Source organism: Carettochelys insculpta, chromosome 20 (assembly GCF_033958435.1).
Source record: "Carettochelys insculpta isolate YL-2023 chromosome 20, ASM3395843v1, whole genome shotgun sequence".
NCBI classification, from domain to species: Eukaryota; Metazoa; Chordata; order Testudines; family Carettochelyidae; genus Carettochelys; species Carettochelys insculpta.
Window position 1 is genome coordinate 16,306,390 of NC_134156.1, and position 18,177 is coordinate 16,324,566.

At 44.3% G+C, this 18,177-nt stretch overlaps 1 protein-coding gene across 2 annotated transcripts in view; it reads left to right on the forward strand.

The window, feature by feature from the left end:
* Positions 1-18,177, forward strand: part of RAB11FIP4 (RAB11 family interacting protein 4) — a 284,100-nt gene that overhangs the window by 170,623 nt on the left and 95,300 nt on the right. Inside the window, exon 1 of one of the 2 annotated variants that reach the window (XM_075014243.1) lies at positions 1,045-1,163. The exons of the other annotated variant lie outside the window; for it this stretch is intronic. The gene's annotated coding sequence lies outside the window, so the exon portion shown is untranslated. Of the gene's footprint in view, positions 1-1,044; positions 1,164-18,177 lie in introns of those variants that run through there. 2 annotated transcript variants of the gene reach the window in all.

Below are 18,177 nucleotides of genomic sequence, written 5' to 3' on the forward strand. Positions count from 1 at the left end.
AGGAAGAATCCCCATTTTACAAATGGTGAACTGAGACTTGGGATGTCGTGATTTGCCCAAGGTCTCACAGGAAGCCTGTGACAGATACAGGAGTTGATTCTTGCCTCCTGAGATACAGCTGACTGCATTAACCAATGCATTAACCACAAGCACATTACAAACTTTTTGGGAGAGGGACTATCATTTGTTATGTGTTTGTAAAGGGCCTAGGACAACAGGGATCTGAACGGATTGTGGATGTTAGGAATATTATTTGCTGAAATGAAAATAAATGGATCTATCTATGGCAGCAACAGAAGCCAAACATCTGCTGCTGAAGTATTTTGAAACAACTTCACCCACCAAAACCTGGGAAGATCAATGAAATACAAATCAGCTGCATGAAAAATGTGTTTTTGCTGAGCCCAAGGATTAGTTAGACCTGAACTGTGTGCTTCATTTGCCTAATGGCATGTTCCCCAGTGGGGAACTTAAAATGCTACTGTCCTTTGGGTGAATGTGAACTATCTTATGGCAAAACAGATGATTTCGCTCTCCAGTGCTGGAAACTGACACAAAAATAAGAACAGCTCATGAAATGTTGGCACTGTTGAGTCTTAAATCTAGACCTGATTCTGTCTCAGATCTGACCTGTGAAACCTGATGCAGATTCAGACCACCTTTGTGATCTGTGTCTAAACAGCGATGGATAAAGTGTACATAGATAAAATCCACTTGTTTCATATGTAAGCAGAAAGACAGAAAACGGAGACCGTGTTATAATTCCAGAGAGAAAATGCAGCATTAAATGCTTCAAATTGGCAAAAGCAATGCACATATGTAGCTTTACTTGAATCTAAGAAAGTCACCTAGCTTATCGCTCCCCATGTGCAATACCTATTCTGAGAGTAGAACTCCTCCTGACCTCCTGTTCAAAAGGGCATTTGATTAAGAATGCCTTGACCAACGAGGAATCTGAATACTAAGATTCTGCTGTTGGTTTCTTGGCAACAGTACACAGTTGAGAGCCCTCCTCCGCACAGAGAAGCACAGATCATGTCCCAGGTCAGGCTTCAGACCCTATTTGCTCCAAACCAAGAAAGAAAATGTATCTGCTAATAAAAAGAACTGCACTTTTCCGGGAATTTGCAGTTCATTAAAGAGCCCAAACCATTCTTTACAAGGTAAGGGAAATTTTTAAGGTTTAAGTTTAGCTGTGGCATATATTCTGCCTCAGAAGCTATGTTGTATAGTACAAACTGTGTGCATATGATAAGTGAAACATGAAGAGCATGATTGTCAGTGTTTGTGTGTGTGTGTGTTTTCTGCTTTGGGGAACCATCCAGGCTGGAATGGATGAATCTTATAAAAACCTTTCTAAAAGGAGCAGCACAGATCTGTCTCTGTCTGTTTCCACCCCCTGCACACACTTTCCCTTTCACAGGAAATTGAGCTAGCCACACATTGTCCATTCAGGGCCACCTCCATCAGGGCTTTTCAGAATTAGCGTGATTGGGGCTTGAACAATCTCCATGCAGTTTTGAACTCCCTTGGTGAGTTAGCTGTGAATCTGCTCCTTGTACCTCGGAAGCAGCAGAGTGGCTTAGCACTAAGGCAGCCAACGTGGTATTTCTATTACATGTGCACCAAAGATTGAAGGTATAATAGAGAATAAAATAACTAGGAAATGAGTTACACACAGTAATCTCTTAATACAGCAAAGATTTTTTTATGTTCTTTGGGTTTCTACCTCTGTTTTCATAGGGTAAAAAGCGATTTGTTTGAATGTGAACTGTATACCGTCCTCACAGAACAGAGTGGAAGAGTGCTAGTGTGGTTTAGGAAACAGGCTAAGATTCCAGAGATCTGGGTTTCATTCCTGACTCTACCACAGCCTTTCTCTGTGATCATGAGTAAGGCATCTTCTCTCTGTGCCTCAGTTCTTTGTCTGTGCAACTTTTTCCCCCACCATTTGTCTTGTCTGTGGAGCTTTTATAATCTGAACCATCTCTTACTACAGTAAACTTCTTCTATAATCAAGAACTCTCAATTAGCCGGCATTTTAACCATAAGTTGATTTTAGTTATGTTTTTCGTAAGTACAATATAGAGAAAGTAAATACAGTATAAGTTTACAGTGTACAATAGTAGTATTGTTGGTAAATAAAGTACTCTGCATACATTCTTGTTTCTTAACATCTAATCTTGTTTTCTTTAATATTATGCATTAATAAATATATCTCTGTATTAGCCAAAATATTTGGATAGCCGGCAGCCCGGAGCTGCCAGATATGAAAGAGTTTAATGTATAAGTCTGTACATTGGGACACAAGCTCTGTTGGGATCTCTAGCTGCTGTGATATGAAAACAATTTGTTGTAATTAATGAAGTTTTTAAACAATTCATGCGTAAGACACATAGAGCATGTATTTTATATTCTGCAAAGTAATATACTTGTAGCTAGCATATATTGATGGCTAAACTGGGTATTTAAAACAAAGATATAGTACCGATCTGTGCCTGCTGGCTTCCATCAGCGAGTTAATCACACTCCATTTAAGCACTGAATGTATTAGCACGATTAGTTGAGATGATTTGTGTTGTATGTGCTGCAGTTCGTTTACAGTTCAGTTGCGTAAAAGTACCTCCTTTTCAGGGCAGCTGTGCAATCAGGCAGAAAGAGAACTTGTTGCTCAAGTTTTTGTATGGGATTGACTCATTCAGCTCACTGAAAGATACATCTCTTTTCTTTGGATTCTCTGGTTTGCAGGAACTATTTAATGCCAGTCTTATGCACAGTGAGTAGGACTTTGTTCTGCAACTAGACAGGTTGGAATAAATGGGGTTACTCGCCCACTAACGGACCATTCCGTGTGCTTAAATGAATCGGAATCCAGTCTTTGGGATGTATCCAATATTGCATTGGAGGGGAACAAAGTTGGGATTCAGTTTATTGGTGCAGGGAGGCAGTTTGGTCTTTCATTCTTACAATGCCTTTTGGATGGCGGAAGGAGGGGAGGGGAGAGGAGTAGGACACCTGTCCTGTTTGTATTAAAGAGACTTACACACCTGAGTGGACTAAAGCTCTTTGATTTTAGTAGTAGGTTAGAAATGTTGGTAGAGATGTTGCTTGCTCAGAATCTTGCCTTTTTGCTACTGGTCTAAGAGCTCTGTAATGCTCGCTGGGATCTATAGTCCCTGGATAACAGCTAAAGCACAAGAAAATGGGACCCGTTGATTACTCGTGCCTTCTGTGGATGGCCCCTTTTCAGTGTTATGTGTTCCCAGTACTGACCGCTCTATGATCTTTGCAATCAAGAAGTGACAAGGACACAAACTGACCTTGCTTGTGTCCACTGTTGATGCATTTTGGAAGTAGTGGGCCTGGTGTTTGTCTGGTGTAAGTCAACACCGCTCCAGTGAATCCTGTAATGCTGGACCCACATCTAGCAGCTGAGGATCAGGCCCTTTCTTTTTAACTAGCCCGTAGAACATGTTTGACTATAATAATGTTTTATTTAAGTTGTTCCTGTAAGTAATGAGCTTTGGTTGGGGGATTCTTTGAATGATACACGTAGATTATTGTATGAGATGGGAACCGTCCAGCTCTTTTGGTCCAACCTCTCTTCAAGGAGAAGGAGTTCTGCTCCCCATCGCCTTAGCTCACACCCGTATGAACACTTCTGCATTTCCTGTAGTGACCTCTACAGGCAAACTTCTACTAGCCACTTGTTCTGTTGCTGTTAGGGCCTGATCCAAAACCCACTGAATTCCCTGGGATGTTGTCCATTGAGGTCTCGGTTTTATGATGAGACGTTAGGCAAGTTTTCCTTTTTAACTTAAGTCCTGAGTTAATATTGCTCTTTTTAAGCCATCCTGCTGAACTGCTTGGAGCCATCAGCATCTATGGGATTTTCATCTGGACTTCACTGGCAGAGGACAACTCCGATAATACTGGCTGACAACCAGCATCTAGCACCAGTGGGGCTAACAGCCACTGTGGGCCGCAGGGTGAGGTGGCGGGGGGTGGAATCCAGCTCCATGCCCCTGGAAGGGGAGGGACCAAAGGCAAAAGGAGCAGGGACAGGGCAGTGAGCCATTAGTGCCACAGACTGGCACTGGGCCTCCCCTTCCTCAGAGCTGTGCAGAGCAATAAAAGTTGCGACCGGAGCTCCAGGCCCCTTTGAAACACTGGGCCCTGGGGCAACTGCTCTCTTTGCCTCTTCCTCTGCCCATCAGTGGGCCTGACTAGCACACAGACTCATGTAGCACAGACATGTTTATCATCTCCCACTTGTTGTTATTCCCTATGTCATGCAGCAAATCCACCATCCTCACACTTGAAATCAATTACAATTCATCAAAGGAGCAGCCTTGAAGACAGCAGAACAGCATATCCATGGTCAGTGTTCCCCCTAAACTTTTCTGTCCACGTGCAGATTTTTTTCATCTGTGCAGAATAAATTTTTCTACATATGGCAATGCATGTGTTAATGTGCACCAGCAGTAGAAACAAAAACCTACCTGTGGGTGGTCTGGTAATCAGCTAGGTAGCCTTTGACTATCTCCTGAGAAGCTGCACATGTGCATAGTTTACATGGAACATTGTCTAGGATCCCTTTTCTTTAGTTGGGAGCACATGAAGTTTAACCCAAGCAATCTGTAGGTTTGAACTGCGCAGTTTAAAGCTGATAGATGTTGGTCCCTGGTAAATTACCCCACCGTGGTGATTTATAGTGAATAGCTCTGGAAAACCCGCTGAAGAATAAACTGCTTCCCTATCCCATCCTGGCACAATTTACCAAAATCTCAGCCTCCTGCCAGTCTGTTTAGGGACCCATTTTTTCCATAAAGAATAACAAGATGCCTCTGCAGTAAAAAAAGGGAGTGAGCAGGTGCTTGCTGGTTTGCTTCAATATGTACTTTCTCTGGCTTACTTTTGCATTTCATTTTTATTTTCCCCCTTCCTCTTAATATTTAAAAGGGTTTTCCAAGAAGAACACACCCAAGGCACTCAGCAAATCTCTTCTTTCTGTTGTTAACATCATGCCTTAGTGAACATGCTCCTCCCTCTGAAATAAAGCATCCCCCCTTGGTTAGCTCCAGCTTGGACCTGTCTGTGGAATACTGAAGACTCTCTCTTCCCATTGCACTCCCTGTCTCCTATTCTCCAGCGAGAGTGCCACCTAATTAGGTCATTGATTGTTTCAGACTAAAAACCTTTCCGGGGTTCTTTCAGGGGCTGTTTTTGTTACTCAAAGCCACTTAGTCTGCTTCTGTTGATTTGCTGATATATGGTTCTCTGTGGTTCTACTCATGCATGCGTTGTCAGAGGAATGTTAGCTCCATAGCAAGCCACTACTGACTCCTCAGGGAGAGAATTGCTGAGAAAGATTTCTGCTTTTCAGAGGCCACCTTCCCTAGCTGTTTGTTAACAAGGATGTTTCAGGTAGATGAAAATTCTCTGGCTTAGCAGTCTAATGGCTGCTGCTGCTCCTCACTGACTTCAAGGGTAATTCAGGTTCAGGAAGAAAGATTCAGCCACTCTCTCTAGCTTCACTGATTACAGTGGGATTGATCACAGTGTTTGACACTGTCCAGTATGAGTAAGAGGGCAGAGTGTATCCCTAACAATTTGTTAAAAGAAACCTTATCTTCCTTCATAATGATACTGACCTGCGTAAAGTACTTTGAATATATATCAGGTTGAACCTCTCTAGTCCAGCACCCTTGGGACCTGAGTGGTGCCGAACCACAGGAGGTCAGTGTTGTCTAGCAGCATTGCCAACACGTCCACTGCTTACTGGGCTCTTAGAAAAACAAAAACAGCAGAAATGTAACACTTTAAAGACTAACAAAATGACATTTAAGGGCAAATTAGACCTAAATAACAGCACAGAACATGGAGAGCCAGGACTGGTGGCTGTAAACAAACTTTATGGGACCACAGGAAACTTGGCCACACCCATAATAAGTGGTCATCCTGATAACTTAACAATCAGGCCAGACCACAGATGTTGCCGGACCAGAGTAACAAACTAGAGAGGTTCAACCTGTATTGAAAAACAAGCCAAGCATTATTATTGTTATTTCAGTCACTGAAACTGATTGAATCAACTTCATATTCTGTTTTAGCCTTTACTTTTCATTAATATCAGGAAAAAGGCTGTTTTCTGCCTCAACATACGATAACAAAACTCTTGCACTTGAAATCCCAAGACTGGTCCTGTCTGATCACCTGACACGATTTCTGTAAGAGCTCATGTAGAATTTTTTTTATTTGATCATTTATATATTTTTGGATTAGCTGTGTAGAGATGCCAGGGTGCGGTTTGGATTTGTCCAACGAGATGCTGACCTGTGGCATTCACCTTAGTGGCTGGCACGTACCAAAGCATCCAGTTGTGACAATGAATGAAGGAGTTCTTAGCTGTATTCAACAGGAGACTGGATGTTTATCATGATATGCCAGTATCAGACGTACAGGCAAGGGTGATCTCTAGCACTCTGAAATGAGAAATCTAAGGTAACAGAGGCACTGTCTTGTTTTTCAATGTCATTGTTCTAGGTAACTTGCTAGGGCCATGCTGAGGGGGAGGAGGAACTGGAGGAATCCTTCTGAGTAGCCCAAGTGTGGAGCCCAGGGCAACCCTGCCCCACACTGCAGGCCCTGCCCCCTTATCTCCCTCCCAACCAACCAGGCTGGGGATTACCTGGGGTAGTGCATGGCAGTGGACAGAAGTGGCAGCAGGGGATTGCCTTTTCCTGCATGTACCACATGTGCAGCGTGAGCAACAGTCTGCTCAGCTCGGCCGTGTCGTGCCCTTCTGGGCTGCAAAGCCCTGTTTCTCCACGGGAGGCAGGGAGCAGAGAAGTAGGGCTTGCCAGGCCAGGAAGGTCTGGCTTCTGCCACCTGTGTGGTGAGTGCCGGGGATGGCAGGGAGGGGGAGAGGAGGTGACTCAGCTGCTGCTGCTGCCACACCCTGCCCCCGGTAATCTTCCCCCCCTCCTGTTCATAGGATGGCTGGGGTAGCCATGCTGGGGCCTCCAAAAGCAGCTGTTCCAGTTCATCCAGTGGATGGGATGGCTCTGTAACTTGATAAACCAGTGGGGAATTGGAAGCCCCTGGAGAAGAAGGTGGAGCAGGAAAGGCCTAGGTGAGGGTGCTAGTGAGTCCTGTATAGAGGGGCCAACCACTTGTGTCCCACAGAAATCCTGAAAACCTCTGTGGTCCATTGAGAAGAGGGGGCCCAGTCCGGCTCACTACACAGGGTGCTGGCCCACGGACCTTCTGCCCTCCCTCGCTGTCCCTTAACTACCTCCTGTTCCCTGGACCACTTCCCCTGTGACTCATGCACTCTCAAGGCTTTCTTCTGCTTCCCTGAGACTGCGCAGCACTGCTGTCTCTGACTGCACCCTCCCTGGTCAGTACTTTTCTGCCTCTGCTCTGCTGAGCAGCCCCTTATAACAGGGCTGCTCCAACAAGCCACACTCTGATTGGCTCCCTATAAGCCTCTTCCTTATAGGCTGGAGCTCTGTGCAAGCTCATCCAGCCTTCTTTAACCCCCTCTGGACAGAATGGGGCAGCTGTCCCACTGCAGATGGTCAGAGTATTGCTGCCTTTTCTTTTCCACTGCCTTCAGAGCTGGACAACTGAAGAGTAGTGGTGATAATGTTGGCCACCTGCCTAACTCTGAAAGCAGTACCCAACCAGCAGCAACACAGAAGGAGGGGTAGTAATACCATACAAACTTCACCCCTAACTTCTGTACTGCTGTTTTCAGAACTGGGCAGGAGGACAGAGGTGGATGCTGAGGGCCCAGCTTTGCAGGCAGCTGCCCAGAAGTAAGGGTGGCAGTGAGGTACCATGCCATCCTTCTGAGCAGCTGCTAGTGGTGCCTTTGCCTTCAGAGCTCTGTTCCTGGCCAGCAGCTGCCACTCTCCAGCTGCTCAGCTCTGAAGGCAATGCTGCTGCCAGCAGCTGTACAGCAGTAAGGAGAGCAACACCACACCAACATACAATAATCTTGTGAACCCCCCAAAACTCCTTTTTGGGTTAGGACCCCTATATTTACAACACCATGAAATTCCAGATTTAAATATCTGAAATCTTGAAATTTACCATTTTAAAACCGCTATAAGGATGAAATTGATCAACATGGACTGTGAATTTGGTAGGGTCCTACTGATGGTATTTTCAGACAGAGAGGATTTCAGGTTCCATGCACAGGCACAAGGCTAGAGAAGCATTACTTCCAGATATCACTTGTCTTACTTTGACCTGCACTGCACTTAGCCACAGTAACATTAACAGCTGTTCCTCTGGAGGCTTTTACACCCAGCCTACAGCATGTGCTCATCTCCAGCACATCTAAAATATTTTCATCTTTGTCATCACTTACAGTCACCTTTTATATCACAGATGTTGATGACTCTCTCTTCCCTGGAACTATCACAGTGAAGACACTCAGGCCACAATTCAGCAAAACACTAGAGCATATGTGCAAGGCCATCTCTGTTCAGCAGAACCCTGCTTCAGCAAGGTACTTCAGCATGTGTGCTTGATCCCACAACCTGCTGAGTGTCCTGGACCTTGTCCAAAATCACATCACAGACTCCCCTTCTGGCCCTCCATTAGCACCTTTGTCAACAGCATGGAATGCTCCTGCCTGCTGAGACACACTGTAAATAATGCCAGTGAATCGTTACAAACCGTAACCTCGCTTTGTGTGTCTCTGTTGATACAGACAAAGTTTCAACCTTACATCATCAAATGTTGTAGGCAGGCATGATTAAGCGTGCAGTGCAGACATCGCCTGCTGTCTCTCAGAATTTCACAGGGGACTTTGATCTTTTCTTCATCGTACGTGACCTTAGTGGTGAAAAACAAAATAGTGCTTAACTGATTGTTCCTACAAAATCATTAAAGGTATAAAGAAAGAGCGGTATGGAGTATCTTTACCCATAGCTAACTCTGGTTACGATCTGATACATTGAGAACTGACTTTGTCTTTGTCCTGAGTTCAACTCCAGACTTGCTCCACTTTACAGCTGGTCATCTCAATCAGCTTAGCCCCTGATAGAGTGTGCTTGGTCTACACTCAACTTTTAAACTATATTAGCTGGTCAACACATGCTAACATCACATCTTAAATCCTTCTGGACAAAGCCAATGTCTTCTGCAGGTCTAATGAATACTCTTCCCTTAAAGCCACAAATTAACCCACACATGAATATTTCTGGAACACACGGCTTAACAAAACCCTCTCATTATGCAGGGAATGCTATTTTTTTTTAAATGACAGTGTTGTCAAAGCTCTGGGAGATTCTTACAACTGCTGCCTGCAGCTATTATTGAAGGAGGTTCTGTAGTAAGGAACAAAGAGTAAGCTGTTCTATAGGTTCTTTAGGGCTGGTCTGTGCCAAGCAGTATGGGCAATCTCTTGCTCATGTTCAGGAATTTTTGCCACTCAGAGTCCAGACAGCATAAAAATCTCAATCTCACCTTGTCAGAGATTTTCATCTTCTTCACCTCAGAGTCCAGACAGATGAGATAAGTTCATGTGCAGATCTTGTCTTCCTTTGAGGGAGTGAAGAATGCATTCAACAAGGTCCTGTCCCTTGATGCTATGCTAAGCCTCATTTGCTTTCAGTGGGACATCTTGTGTGCAGGGCGAGCATTTTACCTTAATTAATGTGTCTCTTCCTCTTCGGTGACTTACACAATTACAGAGGTTTACAATACAAGTGCTCAGGGTAACTTTATACCATGGGCTACAGAGATTATATCTGAGATCAAATCCATGCAGTGTCCTATGCTTTTCATAAGGTCCTAATACCAAACACATTCTTACAACTTTAATATCTATACTAACTCTAGTACTAACCTTGTACTAACTACAAAGCCAGATTGGTTTCCAGTAGGGATGTAAAATCCTGTTTAAGTAGTTAATCAGTTAAACATTAAGTTTAACTGGTTAACCAATTAAAAGAGGGAGGAAGCCGGGGGAGCCGCTCCAGGCTGACTGGGCTGGACTGGCCCCCTGCTGCAGATGGACTGCATCTGTCAGGCTCAAGTACCCCTGCTTGCCACGGAAAAGGGCTGCTCCAGCCAGGATGAAGCAGGCCCCTTTCTGCTGCAGGCCCCAAAGGGCTGGAGGGTGAGGTTAACTGTTAACATCCCTAGTTTCCAGCTATGAAATTGTCAGTGTTCAGTGAAGGTCTTGGCACGAGCTGGCGCCTGCATTGTCAGCATCACATTGGATTTCAGTGTTTTTAATTTATACATGATGCTGCTTAGCTGTGATGGAAAAACTGCATTGTTGAATGCAGCTCTGCTGCGTCCCAACAGTGCACATAAGAAAAATGCTTCAAAGCGGAATCTGTAGTTTGAACTCACTGCAGGAGGCTCTCGCACACATTTTAATTAAGATTACAGAATGCTTAAACAGTTTAATTCAGCCCTTTGCAAAAGCATTAGCTGGACAGACAGCTCCCTGGAGATCAGCTACATGCCTGTTTTAATTCCTCTCATGAATGTTTAAAAGGAAGGAGGTAGATGAGTCAAAATCTTTGGACACTTGGTGAGGTACAAAGCAAGAGAGATCAATGCTAAGAGTATTGCAGACAAATTTTTCACACAGGCATCAGGCTTAACATTAATGCTTATGTCTTTTATCCTGAAGCCGAAATACAAGGTGGTAGAGAGTTTCTAACTGCAGGAGCGAGTATTTCAAAGAGGATATGAATACGACTGGAATATATTCTGCTTTCATCCATTGGGAAGAATTTGACAAAAACCTCGGTGTAGACGTGGCTAAATGTGCCAATACAGACTAAAAATATATTAGTTGCAAACACCCATGCTTATTAATAGCCAATATTTTTAAAGACCTACCCAAATCCATCTGTTACAATTTCTGACTCAAGTACTGAATGTTCAGGACATTTGATGGTTTGCAAAAGTCTCTATCTTAATTGTAAGGATGTTTCAGACAATTCTTTGAAAATGATTTTCTAAAGATCAGCCGTCCAAATTTCTTAAATGTTCAGATTGGTAAATCCTAAACCAGAATCTCCTGTCAGTTAAGCTATTGTTTATCAGCTGTAACTCCACTGAAGTGGATGAATTTACTGCATGTAAAACTAGCACAAGATCAGAATCACACCCAGTGAAGTTATTGCAGATAGGCACCGGCATCACAGAAAATAGCCTTTTACCTTTATTAGCAAACCCAAAATTTGCATGCAGCATTGAGAAGTTGCATACAAAGTGAGTGATTCATAATACTCATTTTTGAATTGCCACTTGGAAATAGGAATACCCAGTGGATACGAGATTTATGCAGTGGGAACTCTGCAAGATAGAAAGGCCTGGGATTTTTCCCACTGGTCACAGGATATCACCATTGTGGCATGTAAATCCATGTGACAGTGCATTTATCTGGTTGTTAAACAATTACCTCCTTAGGAGTAATACTCTGATACAGAGTTGAGGGTCACCACAATCCCTGGAGTGCAAAAAATAGATTGATTGCAAATCTCTCCGCTTGATGGGCCTAGCTTCTTCTTCAATGTTACAATGAGGAGGAGCCTGGAAGAGTATCCCATTTTACCAGAAGCTGTTGCAATATTAAAGCTGCTGACACTTCGTGTGTTGTCACAAGCAACTAATGCATTTTGCTGATGGGCACCTCCTTTCAATCATTCTTCATGGAAGTGATTGACTTACTCTGATTGACAGCTGTTACAATGAGTTTATTTGGAGTAGGCAGTTAGTGCTTAGGTATGTTTTTTCTCTAGTCTGGGAGTGTACCTCTTTGTGTCCCAGGAGAGTCCCTCTTAAGGTAGGGCTGTTCAGGGCCAATATTAAAATACAGTTCTTCTTACAAAAATCATTCGGGGCGGGGGGCGGGGGAGGAGAATGTCCCCAGGGAAGAAGACGCTCCCATCTCTACTGTAACTAACTCTGCACTACCTCAAGTCAAAATCCCTCGCCACCCCAACGTTACGCTGAGTATGAAGCAAGTTCAGCACATAGATACCGACCCTCAAGGGTATTTAGGATCCACATGTCATTGAACTCATTGTCTTTTGTCAGTCTGTCAAGGCATCAAGAAGTGAATGGTTGCAGGTTTTGTATGGGCTCTAACTGAGTGGACGAATAGGAGGATTTATTCCTCCTCGGGTTTCTGAGTTGTCTCTGCAACCCTAAAAGCTTCACTTTGGGATCACATGGAGAGAAAGCAACTAGCAGAGGAAGAAGCCAGCAGCATTTTAACAGAGTTTTCTCTGGAAAGGCATTTGCCAGGTTTCATTTACCCTAGTAACAAGGCAGCATGGTCCAGTGACCAATGACTGGGTTTTATTACTGGCTCTGCCGCTACCTGTTGTATGGCCTGAGATAAGTGTCTGTCCGAGATCCTCAAAGTTCTTTATGTACCTAGCTGCCCTTTGATTTCAACAGGAATTGGAAACTTGAAATACCTCTGAGGATCCAGGACATTCTGTGCTGGTGGTTCCCTCCCAGACTTTGTCTTTTCCATTTTCAGGCTTGGAAGAATTTGATTTTCTTTATTTAATAATTTCTGCAGATAAAATTGATATTTTTCTGCACTTTTTCATATTTTTACCCATTTGAATTTTTATGCTTTTGGAACACTATGGAGGCAATAATTATTTAATGATAGTAGATGTTGAGGTTCAAACAATTTAAGCTTTATAACTAGTAAAACACAAATTGTAAACATCACATGTCAAAATATATAAAGTAAATTGCCTTAAATCAAATTCTAGTAAGTTTTCAAGCTGCATTTTTCTTACTTTGCCTATCTGTACAATTTTATTATTCCTGATGGAAAGTTTTACATCCATTTTCATTTTTCAGGTCCCTGCAAGGGGGACAGTCTTTTGCTCTCTGTTTGCAAAGTGCCTAGCACAAAAAGGGCCCAGATTGGCATAGTGGCTTGCAGGAGTTTTAAAAGCATTTTCTGGTTTTGTCTAACTTCACACCATTTCTTACAAAAAATAAACCCTTGCACAGAAGGCTCAAAGACCTGGCACTGCCTCATTTACCTTCTACCACAGAGAATGAGAACACAATATATAAAAGCTGTTCTCCATACCATCGAATGCAAGAATCTGAGAGAGACGTCATGTGAGATTATGTAGTAAGAGGTGACCTCGTTTTACTGTTTAAGAATCCCATCTGTAAGATGAGTAAGAATGGTACCTACAAGCTGAAACACCAATAGCTATAAAAGTCTCCATTATAGGCAAAACAGAACTCATATTTTAAATACAAGTGCTAAATTCTCCATATAGAATCTACAGACTCATAGACTTTAAGGTCAGGTGGGACCATCGTGATCATCTAGTCCATTGGTTCTCAAATGTGTTAGATCAGGCCCCCTTCTAAGTGTTCATAGTCGCTCACATAAACTGCCACCCAGCTCTGAAGGCAGAGCAGAGAGCAGTGGCTGCTGGCCAGACTCCCAGGTCTGAATGTACCACCACATGGAGCTGGACAAGCCGAGGAACCTGAAGACCCTGAAGATTCATGGACTGCCACCACAAGTCTCATGGTAGGAATTAGCCCAGGGGAGACTAGCCATGGTCCCATTGATGGTCAGCATGTTGCAAATGGATACCTGCTGACTCAGTGGGTGGACGCTCACCACTGATTGGGCCCTGTGCTGGGACCAGGTGAAGCAGAGAACTGGCTAGTAGGTCATGCAGCCCCACCTTTCAATGCTACTCTGTTGACTCTGGTCACGAGGCTTCAGTGTTCTGTGAACCAGGGCATTGTTATGCACTCCGGTTGTTAGGCCTCTCTGCTTTGCAGAGTGGGGCTGTCCATTTGACTTGAGCCAAGGGGGTCCCACTGTCCTGCAGATCTGGGCAGCTCTGTTGACTGTACCCTTATGTCTCATTGCCCTAGGGATCAAGGGCATCTCAGAGAACAGGGTGAACTAGCCCTGTCACAGCCTCTGATATAAGCTACTTGGGAGACTTGGACATTTAAACAAAATTTCAAGACACTGTAATTGGGGGGGGGGGCTGAAGAGAGAAGTGGGCGCTTCTCTTAAGGCAATTTTTGTTCCCCTTGGCCTCTAGGGATAGGACAAGAAGCAATGGGCTTAAACTGCAGCAAGGGAGGTTTAGGTTGGACAATGGGAAAAATTTCCTAACTGCCAGGACGGTTAAGCACTGAAATAAATTGCCAAGGAGCTTATGGAATCTCCATCACTGGAGATATTGAAGAGCAGGTTAGATAAACACCTATCAGAGCTGTCTAGATCAGTGGTTCCCAAACTTTTCAGCATCCCACCCCCCTTCTGATTTTTGAGAAACCCCCCACCTCTTCTTTACCATCATCCAACCCCCCTTTAACAAAAAAATCGATACGTAGTTTTAAGTAAACACAAAAACATTATTTAAAATTAAAAATAATTACAAATAGTTTTTCTTGGTTCCTTGAGGGTGCCTGGTGCGGCCCCAGCTGCGTGAGCCCTGTGCCAGCTGTCAGAGCTGCCCATGCCAGCTGCCTGCCTGTCTGAGCCCTGCACTGCCAGTGCCACCCATCTGAGCCAACTGAGCCCTGGCGCCCTGCACTGCTGGGGCCAGCTGCCCACCTGCCAGCCCAAGCCCCATGATGCCGGGGCCAGCCACCCAAGCCCCACAAGACGTGCAAGCCAGCCACCCAAGCCCCACGAGCCCCACCTTCCAAGCCCCTTCCGAGCCCCCTCCCATCCGCCAAAGCCAGGCACCACCAGCCCCCCACTCTCACCCCGTCCCCCTCCCCTGAGCCAGGCACCCCCAGCCCCCATGTAACCCCATGCTCCTCCCGCTTCTCTTCACAACCCACTCACTCCCCTTTGCAGGAAGCAGCTAGCTCCACATGGGTCTTCGCCGGCTGCCTGCTTTCTGTAGCAGCTGCGCCAGGTCACCCACATAAAATGACAGGGGCTGAGAGCCGGAAGCAAGGGCTGGCTCTTTCTTCAGGTGGGGGAATTATGGGGGGGCTGAGTTGCCTTGTGCCCCCCCTGGAATTTCTTCACCCCCCCCCGAGGGCAGCCCCCCAGTTTGGGAAAGCATGGTCTAGATGGTACTTGGTCCTGCTGTGACTGGACTTGATGACCTCTTGAGGATCTTTCCAGTTCCAGAGTTCTATGATTCTGTTATTCTAAAGGCTTTTAAATTACCTGCAGTATCAGTTAAGTTCTTCACTGTTGATATTCTGTGTCCTCTAGACTTCTCTCAGGGCCACAGAAAGGTGACTTTTGAGTGCCACTGTTCCACAGCCTGGTGCATAGGCAGTTGTGTGTGGGCATCCACGACTGGCACATTTGGGCAATGAGTAAAATCCTGAACTCCTTAATTCTTAATGCAAATACAAAATGGTTAATGCAGATGCTTCACAGATGTCTGGAGCAAGAGATTAGCCAGCAAATGGCTAGGAACAGTTTGGGGAAAGAACTGTTTACTAGCATATGTTATAAATAAAGCTGAGTAATTTCCCTTTAACCCTCTACTGTTATTCTCTGCCCTATTGATTGGCTTTTGTTTATTTCATTCTGCCAATAAGTGCGCAGGGGTGTGCACTTGAATTTAAATTTGTCTGTTTTTAGAGGGGCATGTTCTGCTGCAGCCCTAGGGTTGGAAGAGCTCTGTGACCCCATGACAGCTCCAAGGCCAAATACCCTGGGTCTTGGGGGAGTTCTGAACCCATTTGGTGGGAGGGGTTTATGCTCCTGCTTTCCCTCGCTTGGGCACATCCCTGTGTAAATGGTTGACTTAGCTTCTGGTTTTTCATCTAGCTGGTAATTGATACCTAAATATCTGCCTAACCTCTGACACGACTCTGGCTACTGACAGATGTCAGAATTTAATGCACAAAATATAGCCTGTTGATTGCTGTGCCCATGATCCCATTTAATGAGGATTTCTTTCCTCTTCTTTTCTTTTCCTTTTTTTCCCTCTTTTGAAAGAGCCCTGTCTACACTGCTTTTTTTCTTTTGAAAGAAGCTCTTTCAAAAGGAGAATATGCAAATGAGGCACCGGATACGTAAACCAGTGCCTCATTTGCATTTTCTATTTCCTTCATTTGCGTACCTCTTTCGAAAGAGGAATACAAGTGTAGACACAGCTTTACTGTGCATCTGTGGCCTGTAAGGGACCTACCTGATCCTGCTTTGGTAGCTGTTCTCTGCTTATGGGAGTAGAAGTTCAGAAGAAGAAATTGGACTTTGGCCAGATGAATTGACGTGGAAAATACTGAGGTGCCACCCTGTATTGCTGCCCCTCTAGAGTTGCAGCAGATGGCTTTATTGCATGTTCACTCTGCTCTGGGCCAGCATACCAGATTTTAATGTGAATACAAACCATGATATAGGAACCATTGAATCTGAGAGGTAAGGGAGTGTGCTGTGGATTACAGCAATCCAGAAAGCTTGATTTGTATATAAGTGGATTTTGCGTATAGCTCGACAAGTTCAGGCTAGAATCCTCTTCACATACCTGATAAGATGGTACATGTATGAATTTTAAACTACGCTTATTTAATATTAGCCCACAATAAAGATGTGCTTCTGACACAGTAGGATTTTTCCCAATATATTATTAGTTTGAGGGTTGTTCATTTTTAGAGAGATGCTGGAACATGCCATGTGAACACTGTGCTTCGTGAACTTCCAGTCAGGCCTCATAACAACTCTCTCAGCTAGGCCAATGCTGTTAACCAAATTCTATCAATGGGAAATGGAGGCACCTGACAATTAAGAGGCTCTTCCAAGATCAGTGAGTCCCTGTCTTCTGCCTAACCCACCATCCTTTCTTCTCCCTCTGAAGTAAGGGATGCTCACACACACAGAGTTACAGACAGGCATGTCTGTGCTCTACGAGAGTGCAAAAGAGGCGCTGTCTTTGATGGTAATAGCACCAATTTGTTCTGTCAGAATTTACTGAGTGTCTGAAGTGAACAGTTGTTTAACTTCCTGGATCAAACATTGGCTGTAATTAGCTGTAATTGACGTGTCTGCCATTGCCTGTGTGGTCTGCCCTCACTGAGAGACATGGACAGGAGCATTTCTCCCTTATTCCTTGTGAGAGCAGGAGTGCAGGGGGTTGACTGTGGACCCTAGAGAGATTGATTTTGCATGTCTTTACTATGCCTATTAAGTGTAGACATACCTAAAGACACTTGAGGCTTTACATTTCTCTTCCCAGGTGTACAGTATATTGTTTATCGAGATGACTTAAGTAAAATAAAATGCAGCTTCATGATGACGTATAATTCAGTTTCTCCGCTCTTGATGTTCACATCTGCATGTTAGCTACTGATAATGAGCCACATCCTCTCTAACTGAACTGACTTGATTTCTCCTCTCTTGATGTTCACAACTCCATATTAACTGCTGATAATGGACCCCATCCACCCTGACTGAGCAGACCTTGTCAATTCCGGCCCTCCCCTTGACTGAAACTCCCTCTTTAAACCCTCCTCTGAAACCCTTCCAATCATGCATCTGATGAAACAGGTCTTTGCCCATGAAAACTTATTCTCCAAAATATCTTTTAATCTATAAGATGCCACAGGACTTCTTGTTTTTGAAGATACAGACTAACTCGGCTACCCTTCTGGTACTTGTTATCATGCAAGGCACTGCATTTAGCTGTATTGAGTGGAAATCCATCAACCTCATGAAAAAACTTGCACAGATATTGACAGACATCATCTTCTCCAAATGCAAACAGATGGACATCATACCAAAAGGACTGAAGGTGAAAAACCCACTGAAATCAACACACTACACAGATTATGGTGAGAGATTGTGCCACACACTCTCTAAGAAACTGAGGAACCAGTTGATCAGCATCCTGCACCACAAACAGGAAAACATCAAAAAAGAGCTCTCAAATCTGGAAACTCTCATAAAAAACCAACCTTCCACACAAACCTCCACATGACTGGACTTTACTGAAACAAGACAGGAGATTTACAATGCACATTTCTCTTTTCTACAGAAGAAAAAGGACTGTAAACTATCTAAACTCCTACTTTCCACATGGGGCCACAATAGTGGTACCCTTAACTCACCCAACAATATTGTCAATCTATCCAACTACACACTCAGGCCAGCTGAAGAGACTGCTCTTTCTCAGGGACTCTCTTTTTGCCCCACCACCCCCACAAACTCGA